At 38.9% G+C, this 11,153-nt stretch overlaps 1 protein-coding gene across 1 annotated transcript in view; it reads left to right on the top strand.

Moving 5' to 3' along the window:
- calcr (calcitonin receptor) overlaps window positions 1-11,153 on the top strand; it is a 55,383-nt gene that overhangs the window by 1,182 nt on the left and 43,048 nt on the right. The window lies entirely within an intron of this gene.

Here is an 11,153-nt window from a genome sequence, read left to right as displayed (position 1 = left end):
GCTCATGCTTCTCTTCACAGAAATTAACACAACAAAAACGGAGAGGCATGTTATGTTCCAGGTAAAAAATGATTCTGATTCTAATTCTGAATCTGATAATGTATGAACACACACACCAACACACACATCACGCAGCATGCAAAGCACATAAGTACACAGATATACACAGATTAAAGGTCAATGCATGAAACCCTTCTGCACTTGTTGTATTAATTACAATGCCACACTTATAGAACAGAGTCTCTGCAGAGAAGACTAAAGCTGCTTTTTGCTTTGCTCTCAGAAAGAACTGTTGACTTTGCATAAGTAATATTTTCACGATCCAAATGCACCCAGGACTTCTTCTCTCTTCTCCTCTGCGTGAGAATTTTTGACATCGCTTTTAAACCACCCTCATATTGATTATATTAGCAAATTTATGGAAAAGGGAAAATAAGCATTCCATCATGGACCCACCGGCCCACAATCCGGAAACAAAATAAGCCAAAATCATCGCCGAATGCTGCCTGCCTCAGTTCAGTCAGTTCAGAGCAGCAACTGAAGTGCCTGCTTTGAAGATGTCTGCGGCTAAATTGGGATTCTTCTTTTGGGGATTCCTTTGTGTTTACGTAACCGTGTTCCGAGTAATGGCTTGTGTCATCTGGGGTTTTATTAGAGGCAATGGTGAGTGAAGTGGCTTCAGTGAGCTGATATGACTGCGAGGAGCGAGAGTCTCTCTCCACATTTGGAACACTGATGTACATACAGTATACTGTGGGGTACAAGAATAGCAACAGACACACAGTAAGGCTGTCAAAAGAAAGAGGGAGACAGAAACAGCAGGGAACGAGAAAGAAGAGATGCGTGCAGACAGGCAGGCTGAGATGTGTACAGTGCCCTGCAGTGAGTTGGACTGGGTTGGCAACATGTCTGGCTGCTTTCTGAATCTCAGAGATAAGTTTGTCATTCATCATCTCACACGTTGTCCGTCTGTCTTTTTCTGCCCGTCTGTCCGGTCAGAGGGAGGCGAGCGAGCAAACGACAAATTTGCTCCCCGTTTGAAGGCACAGGAGTGAGAGGTCTGAGAAAGAGAGAGGTCTGCATGAAAAGATGACAAAACAAAGATGGGTCTTTAACAGGGGCATTGTGCTTCAAATTCAAAAACTCTGTCCACTCTGGGTTAGACATCAATGGTCAAGTGTTTTTAAAGCTTTTAAAGCTTTAGGCTCAAAATAAAAAGGTGGATGAATGGGGGAGGTGCACACTTCTTTGTATTTTTGTATGTTATTGGGGTCTTAGACTACAGTACCCATGGCAATACTATTATTGCCAAGGGAAAACAGGATTTAGACATTACATGAATGCAAAAACGCGGCTGCACACACTTGCATGCACAGCTTCTGTCTCCCTCCCTGTCTCTCACACACACACACACACACACACACACACACATGCACGTAATTGAGACCCATCACTCTGGGAAGGTCAGCAGACTATTCACTGCCTGTTGTTATTCCTCAATATTAATCAAGCTAATGCTCCATGTTTTATTCATAGCTACATGCAATGACCCACAATGTCACTCTGTCCCTCTGTCTGTGCATCGTAATAGACGTGTTCGCGAACAAGACAACGCTCAATTTACTCCTTAGGACTAACAGTGATACTTATGCTGCTGTGTAGTGCTGCCTTGGCAGAACAAATCAGAGAGAATTATGTGAATTAACATGATTCTGGTCCAGAGTTGCAAATGTTGAAAAGCCCTCTCCTTTGACCCCCATGCTGTCTTAAGCCACTTGGATGATGTGAACAATTTTGCTGTCACGCCATTAACTACTTACGTTGGCTGTGTTGCAAACCTTGAAATGGGAGCCAGGCTAAATGTCTTGAGAAACTGCATAATTTGGACTAACACTGAAATGTCACACATTAAGGTCTAGAGTTCCCATGCTAGCAAGCCATACATCAGACTCAGACAGATCCAAGGGCGAGGTTTAACCTTTTCCATGACATAATAAATAGGAGTCTATGGTCAGTGGCAGAGGTCAGGCTTTACTTTTTCATTTCATGTTACTATAGACACACAGTAGCGCACAGCTGGGTCTGTGTCAACTGATAAAGACATTCAGAGAGCAGCAAGAGACAATAAAGTTGACTTAGCTGAAACTATTGAGCAAGCTGGACTGCTTATAGGGTGTGATTAAAGTTAAGTATTGCAATATGTGCAGCACAACTATAGCCGCTCTCTCTGTCCACCTTTATTAGCTTTCAGTTCTCTGTATGAGTCAGATATGAACTTTATTCAGGCAAATGCTCTTGTTTCTGATTTTCCATGAAGACAAGGGGATCTGCTGTTGCAAAATTCAATTTCACAGTCATATGTTGCCATTATCGCTGCCCCGTTAAGCTGTTTATCAAGTTGCAGGTGGCTGTATGGGCAGTTTCAGAGTAATAGAGGGTTGCAACATTTGCATGTGATTTGTGACTGAACTCACCGAAGACTCCAGGAAAGAGACGCACATGACGTTAATGAAACAAAAAGGTCTTTATTTCAGCGTGATTATTTAATACAATGGAGCCATGTATTTTATGCATGTGACACATCTGCTGTGAATACTGCTGCATCTACAGCCCTTCATATAGTGAGCAGCAGTATCAATAGGTGGTGCTAGAATCGAGTGAATGGCTGATGGCTTAGTAAACAGATGTCTATACAGCAGTGTGAGACAAATACAGACAATGATTTTCTGATGCTTTACCGTTTTCATAGAAATGTCATTGTGTGTCCTCTGGCCTGTGATATCTTCCCCTCCTCTAATACCTGAATTCAATTTGCAGCACCGCTACTCAAGATGCTTACAGCTGCACAGCTAATGGCAAAACGTGCTCCCTTACTTCCTTGATCGATTGAATGTTCCCTGTCTGAAATCATGAAGATTTGTTAGCAGAGTCAACAACACCTTTTTCATCTTACAAGATTACCTTAAAAATCACATTAGAGGTTTTGAAACAAAAGAGCAATTGCACAAAATAATTTAAAAAAGAATTCTGGGGTTCTTACAACTTAATGGTCAGCTGTTTTAAAAGGTACGGTAGCTCATCATTGAATAGTCTGTGTGAAAGACTGATTAAAGCTTCCTTATAGCTATTAAATTGGGCTTTTAATGCAAATTCAATTCTCCAGAATAGTTTCTAAATTTCCACCAGGCTAAAAAAGCTGTTAACCCTCTTAAATATCCCAAATCTTCTATTTAGGCTGCTTTTAACAAGTGAGTTCTCGCAAACAACAATTAACAATTACACTGCTAATTGTTTAATGCTGATGGCAAACTCATTTGCTCTAGACGTAACTATTATTAATCCAACTTGACATCTCCATCGTGTGTGACAGTAGCCACACATCATTGCAAGTTCCTTTGGTTAAGATAAAAGATCAAAGTACCTCATCAATATATTGTAAAACTAAAATCATCTGATTGAGCCTTTAAAAGGCAACTTTGCTGTAGACCCATCTTTATCCTGCTTGAAGACTTTGACAGTAAATGGAACAAACAGGTCTGTATAAAGGATCCAATTAGCATGCTAATGCCCATGAGCTTCTATTTTCTACTGTCAGCTCAGCAAGAAATGACACACACTTGTCCAACTTTTTTCTCTTTATCCCACTGGCATTTGCTGTTTGTTCACAGCAGTTCTTCTACTTTGGTTTTATTCTCGTTTTCATCCAGTACAATATCTACCTTACTTCTTTGTGTATGTGTTAGCATTTAAGTACGCTTCCAAATTATCTCATTTCATCTTCAGCGTGTCCTCACCTCATACCTCTCCTGTCTCATTTCTTTGTTCTTTTCTTGCTTGAGTTTATCAGAAGCCAGACTGACACACCACCCTGTCTACTGTTATTTGATTTCATTTTCTCTGTCTCTTCTCGGTCTTCTGATGTCTGTCCTCTGTTGCTGCTCTGTCCTTTCACTCTTTGTCCTTCACAGTTAATTGCATTCTCAGTCTATCTTGTCTTTTGCTCATCTCTCTATTCCTTCCATCCTCCCAGCTTTGCTCTAAATCTTTTCACCTTCTCCCTCCTGTGTTTGGTTGGAAAACACTTCCTGGGGGTTTTCACGTGCCAAAGTGTCAACCCCTGATAGCTTTCTGTCGCTTGGGGTGACACAGTCGCAGAGTAAACATATATTTTGGGGTCTCTGACACAGATTGGGGGACTGATGGCTTGACATTAAAAGATCATTGGTAATAGTTAAAATGTATTTTCCTTTTTCAGTGATTCGGTTAGTTATAATGCCGAGGTCCTTAATTTCATCATAGAGCAACAAAAGAGAAGATTTCACCTCTCATAATGTCCTCAATCAAATAAGCTCCTGCTTCCTTGTGTTTTTCTTGCTGTGTATACTTCTGATCTTCTCTGCTGTTTATCAGCCAGGTGCCCAGATTATCATTCCAGATATGCTTGTCTATTTTTTTTCATGAACACTGACATTTAGAGTGACGCACTGGAATATTTTTGGCACCCATTCTTGGGATTTGGCGCTTTCACACAGCGCTGATGCATCTGTCTACGTACGTGCCTGCAATCTGTCAAGACTATGGCATAGATAATGATCTTTTTATTAATGAGAACTGGTGTTTTGCACTACATATAAGACTTAACATGTCAAAGAAAACATGGAAAGGTCATTAAAGCAATAGCTCAACATTTTTGGGAAACACGTTTGCGTTCTTGCTGAAAATTAGATTAGAAGATTGATGACACTTTCACGTCTGTAAGCTATATATGTGACTGGAGCTACGTATTTAGCTTAGTTTTGCTTAAAGACTGGAAACAGGGGAAAGAGCTATAGTCTAGTTTTGTCCAAAGGTAAGGTCCAAAATGTACTTACTAATACACCTAAAGCTGCAGCACAGACTACAGGAAATTGTTGCTGCCCGCCAAAAAATAGCCTGGCACATAAAAAGATGAGATGTCGGATTAAATAAATGAGAAACAATATTTTAATAGGTGAGATTTAGAGGTCCTATCTTTGAACAGGGTCAGGCTAGCTGTTTCCCCTGGTTTCCCGTCTTTAAGCTATGCTAGGCTAACAAGCCATAAGAATGCATGCATCAATCTTCTGACCTAACTCAAAACGAATTAGCACATTTACCCATAATAATTAACAATTCTTGTATCACTCTAAATTCAGCATTGCATGAAGAAGAAGGAAGTGCTCATCTGAAGTAATGTTTTATGTAAAGGCTAGTGGATAAGGTGGTGTTTCAGTTCATAGTGAAGAATATAAAACACACACACACACACACACTAGTAGAAAGAGTTAGTAGAGAGTTTTGACATTGAAATAACATCCAGTAGTTTTCAACACAAGATGGTGGATTATTAAGAAACCATTTGAGGCCCAAAGAAATATCTAGCAAGAGCATGCAAGACACACCAGGTCCATTTAAAAGATCCATGCTGTTCAATATTGAAGTCTCACTCTCAGGGGGCTTGAAAGCAAAGCCCAGTGTGGTGGGCAGTAATTAATGTAGCTTACTTTTTCCCTCCAAGGGCAGCTCTGTGTGTGCTGTGAGACATTGTTAATTCTGACTTATTACAATATCCCTAGACTACCAGACCACTCATTGATTTCCTTTGCCGTTTGGCTCTTTTTCATCCTCACTTTGGCTCGCACTTCAAGTCTCTCTATGACTCACAGGGTCGGCCATAATACCGGGTGTAATCACCCCCAATTAAGGTTCCGGTGATTGATTGGTGGCACCCAGGAAAAGCCGTTGTGCTAACTTTGGAAAATGTGGCCAATGATTTTTTCCTCTCCCTAACACATTCAGTTTCTTTTTGTCAGTTGATCACTGTGTTAGGCAACTTTCTTTGGAAAATTGGAGCTGCATTTTCAAGTTGGATGCGACCTTGACGCTCTTAAAAAAACAGAAATGTTACTATTTATTTCTATTCCATTTGTCATCACATGGGTGGTATTTGCACAAACATACTCTCTGCATAATGTCTGAAACTTCAAATGCTGCCTTTTATCAGCCTTAGTAATGATGTCTATGATTATTATTACACAGGGGTGTCCTCTCCTTCTCCTTAATCTACTATACTGGAGTCTTCTTAAATATAACAAAAAATAAACAAAAAACAGTTCAGATGTCCACAAATTCTAGAGCAAGAAATTAAATGAAATATAACTGTTTACCATAAAGGCCCCTCTTTGCATGGCAAATGTGGCTTTCGCTGTAACAGTAACAGTGAGTCAGAGCAGTGGAGGGGTCCAGGCTGACTCTTTTTGAGGGTCTGAGAGGGCTTCAGGGGCTTCAGAATAAGGCTTCAGTGGCTTGTGCAAAGAGAGAGTGATTTGCAGTATAACCGCTCTGTTCTTGAAAAGCTCTCTGCTCTCACTTACTGCTTTACTCTTTTTCTCCATTGCCACTGGCTTCTTCTCCTATTGTCTCTGTTCTCAGTACGTCTCTTATCGCTTCAAATGTTAATTGAATGTTTATTGTAACATTAGCTCATTTTCTCTCCCTCACTTTCTCTCATTACTCCCTGTATTTCCACCTCTTTTAATTTCTCTGCATTTTCCCCCTATGGTCACAATATTAAAGGACGGTAGGAGCGCTTGTGCTACTATTTTAATTATCCTGTTGGCTACTGTGCATACTCATGATAACAGCACGCATCTCTCTCACTCTGCCTGTCTCTCTCTCTGTCTGTTTACAGCTTGTAGCACCCAGACACAGCCCACTCCCTGACCCAACAGAGCGTACTAGGAACACTGTGCCCAGAAGGGAATTGTAGTTAATGCCTTTCGGCTGAAGTCCAGTGGCAAAATACTTCTTTAATTGCTTTCCCATAGCCCTCAGTTGCAGTGTGCTTCCTCTCCAATTGCACATCGAATCAAGTGGGAGTTGGGATGTAGGACAAAAGGCGTATCCTAATGGGATCTGTATTGCATGCAGATAGACATCTTTGCAAAAAAAAGTTTGTTGTGATTTTCAGTACAGCAATTTACTGAGCAATGTATCGATTGATCGTCTATTTTTTTTTTTTTTTATCTGGTCACTTAATAACATCCCCCATACAGATTTTTTCTTATTTACCTTGAAAGGAATATTTGAACTTTTACAAGTTTTACTTGGGGAAAAGGGAACTCAAATTTTGATAAAGGATGTTGTGGTTTGTGTGCCTGCATGTTTGTGGATATGTTGATGCTGGCTGCCTTCATTTCTCACATTTTTTTTTCCGCCAGATCGACTCACTGACTGATAGAAGATTAAAATTCTTTTGAAAAACATATTTATTGTGGAAAGAAGAGCAAAGGTTGAGAGGAGGAGGCCTCCTGAGAAAGGGTCCTCCCGCACAGTCATAATTGAGAGCATACTGTTGAAGAATGTGCGCATTTTCATTTTTTTTGTGGAATTGAAAAAGCAAGGTTATCTTGATGTGAACTGATGTGAATTATGATCTGCAGATGGAGAGGGGGGATGGAGATTGCCATACACTAAGTCACCTATGTCTGAACTGACTCGCGGGGGTTGTTTTCCTGTTTATGCAAATTAAAACGTCAAATGTATGAAACTTTATTTTAAAGTGACACATGAAAGTGACTTTATAGAACTGAAAGAGTGTTGAGAAATTAAACCTTGCGTAAGACAGATATCTTTGACTAATTCAAATTTACAAAATACAATTTTTTTATTTTAAAAATAAAACTAAAACAACTGAATTTAGCACATTTGAAATTCTTCTTTATTACACTATAAATATGTTTACCATGGCTTAGGAAAACAATATAAAGTACTTATTGTAAGTTATTTTGTAGCAATTTAACAGTATTTTATTTTAGAAAAATGCCTTTAAAATGTGACTCTACTGTACGACACAGTCTCGACACTTTCTACTAAATTCTGAACATGGTTGTGATGTATGTATTTATCTTTATTAAGATACACTCATGTGCTTTTGTTTGCCTGTCTAAATCCCCAGCTGTTTTATAATATAAGATTTATAAATGTATGCTTTTTTTAAGGGATTCATATTAGATCGCTTATGAGAGTAAAATAAATGTTTTTAATGTTAAAAACATTTACTGTTGTTGTTTTTGATGTAACCCCAATTTAATATAATTAAATGTATATTGATTATTCAGAGAGCAGTTCAATTTAATTTGCACTTTAAATGTCAAATAATAACTTTAAAAACAATCGCATAAAATAATTATAATCAATTATACATCAATAATAAAACATTATCATATCTGTTATATAATTACAAGTCAGTAATGTAAAATTTGATCGACAGTACTAGCATGACTTAGGTTAAAGGCTTACCAATGGTAAACTCTGTAAGCAAAATTGCTTATATAATAATAATATGTTTCAATAATTATAATTCTTTTCTCATTTTTCTTTCTTTATAATTAACAACAGTGTAAATGACTGAGTTAGCATGACCCCATTAAAGAGAACAACAATAGATTGATACTGATCAGTCAAATTAAAGAGATGTTTAAAGAGATAAAATAAAGAAAGGAAAAGAAATTATACAGCTAAGTTTAATTATTATTATTATTATTTTTTAAGAATTCACATGTGACGTGTTAACTGAATTACTAAATTAATGATTAGTCAGTCAGTCTCATTTTCATTACAGTGAAATGTCTGTACATACATCTGTGTGGTGGTGGAGGCACTACGAGCATGTCTTCATGCTGAAACTTAATTTTGATAGTGCTAATGGATTTTTATGAGGCTGACTGTGATAGAAACAGTGCAGAACATCAGGCGCATCAGTGTACATCTATCCACTGATTAGTTAATAGTGGGACAATTTGCAGTGTACTTTGCTGGCCAGACTCTTCCTGGGCTCTAAATGGTTGCCATGAGCATGGCACAGATAATGGTAATGGTATCAGACAGAGAGGAAATGGGAGACTCTCTTCACCTCTGTGAATATGTGACAGTTTGTATGTTGGTGTGTGTGTGTGTGTGTGGGGGGGTTAATACAGGACCATGTGGACTGGAGCGAAGCCAGCAGCACACATTTTCTCTCAGCCCACATGTGCAAAAGAATACCTTCAGCCGCTGCTGATAAGGACTTGCGTTGAGATAAACCCCAAATGAATGCACAGGCAGATCAAGCATCCAGTGAAAGAGGGAATGCTATTAAACAGATCCCCTACTTTCTATTTTATATCACTGGTCTTGAATAGAAAATTCAAAGACAGAATATTGAAACTGAGCCAGAACTAAAGACTGATTATCTCATTTGGAGTTATTTTTAGAGCAGTGACGTCAATTTAGCCTGAGCAGACGTTTTAGTTAATTGCCTCCACATGATACTCTTCATATGCTGTCCTTTATTACATGACAGTGAGTTTTGATTAAGTATTCGTCTGTTTTTCCCAAACAGTCCTTACATCCATCACTTTGAAGAAATAAGACTCAGATCTCAAAACCTCTTTAAGTTTTGGCTCATACTGTGTGTACCTGATAAAATGTCTTCACAGCAACATGATTGATATATTTGGATTGTAGGCGGCACGCACCCACACACGTGTCATCTCTCTTTCACCACTATAGAAATCTGAAGAAGCAAGCTTTGCAGGTATTGTAGGTACCACACCATATTTAAAATATATGTGATGTGTTTCTTTATGTTTGCTTCTTGTTTTATGTTGCTAGGTTATAAACGAGATCATCTAAATTTAATTTGAACTAATATTTTGAGTTCTTGTAAAATACACTTTTTCACATCTCAGGACAGTGTATGTCACTTAGAATCGCACCATTAATGATCGGTGATTCTGCCACTGAAAATAATCTTTAGGGGTGGTGGAGATCACTGTGGGAAAGTTAAGGACCTGGCTACTTGCACATGAAATGGAGTTTTGTTATCACCACTGCTCTGAACTGCAGTCAATAATCCATGCTCTGCTAAAGCCAACTTTATGTGGTTTTACTGTAGGTGCCAAGGCATGACCAATTACAGGGTGTGAAGGAATTACTCTCCTATTTTACATTACATTTAGCAGCAGCCACTTGTGAATTAGCAAATGCAGTGGGAAAATATTAGAACGTTAGGCATAAGGCAGAAATTGCCAAAGGGATGCACCTTTAATCAATACAACTCTGCAACTGTATTCTGCATTGTGTCACTCAAAGGTATGTCAGACTGGGGATTAAAATGATATGATAGTGATATTTAAATACACTAAGCCACTTTTACATGTATATTGAAGTATCAAGAAAACCTAGCACATGGCTACAGCTACTGGAGAGGATAAGGAAAGGAAATGGATCCTTTCCATCCTCAGTGCTGTAATTAGATCCATTATTCAGGGACAATAAAAATCGGTTTCTTCATGTCTGTTAATGATTTGGGAAACTTATCAACATGGGTTTGGTTTCAGTCCAGGCAATTCTGCTCAGGCAGCGGCACTCAAGCCTGTCATTACCTGCTGACTCCAATCAAGAATAATTTATTCATTTTTAGCATTTTTGAAAACTTTCAGGTATTTATATTAAGATGATCAGTTGGCTCAAGGCAGTCAAGGCAGTGAAATCATTGGAAGTGTGTGTGTGCATATGTGTGTGTGTGCTGTTCTGTCTGCTCTGAACAATATGCAGAAGAAGAACAGTTAAGTGATCTGCTCTGGTCTTCAACAGATTATTATTCTTTGGCTAAAAATAACTCATGGTCTACTGCAAGAGGAATATAGAGTGTGTGTTTGTATGTGTGTTTGTGTGCGTGTGGCTGTTTGTCTGTGTGTGTGTGTGTGCGTGTGAAACCAATAGTGGATGAGTGAATGATTGCCCTCTTTACCTCAAGGGTTCCTAATGTTCCCAAACAGAACATCAAAGCCTCATTCTGACATTATTAAGCTATAAACAGTTTGCATCTGTGAAGGTCCTGTGCATCAACCAGGACATAATGTGCTGTCATAGATTTAATGCTACTGTTGTTGCTGTACGTCTGTCTGTCTCTCCTCTCCTTTCCTCTCTAAATCGTCTCTCTCTTTCTCCTCTCTCGTCTCTTCTTCTCTCTCTGCTCTCTCTCTCCTCTTTCTTTCCCCCAACTGGTCAAGACAGATGACCACCAACGCTTAGAGCCCGAAGGGTCTCGTCTAAGGTTTCTGCCCCCTGTTAAAAGGCAGTTTTCCCCA

This window comes from Morone saxatilis, unplaced genomic scaffold (genome assembly GCF_004916995.1).
Source record: "Morone saxatilis isolate NCDOM2014 unplaced genomic scaffold, NCSU_SB_2.0 Contig9, whole genome shotgun sequence".
NCBI classification, from domain to species: Eukaryota; Metazoa; Chordata; class Actinopteri; family Moronidae; genus Morone; species Morone saxatilis.
Note: the sequence above shows the minus strand (reverse complement) of the source record. Positions and strands in the feature narration are given on the sequence as shown.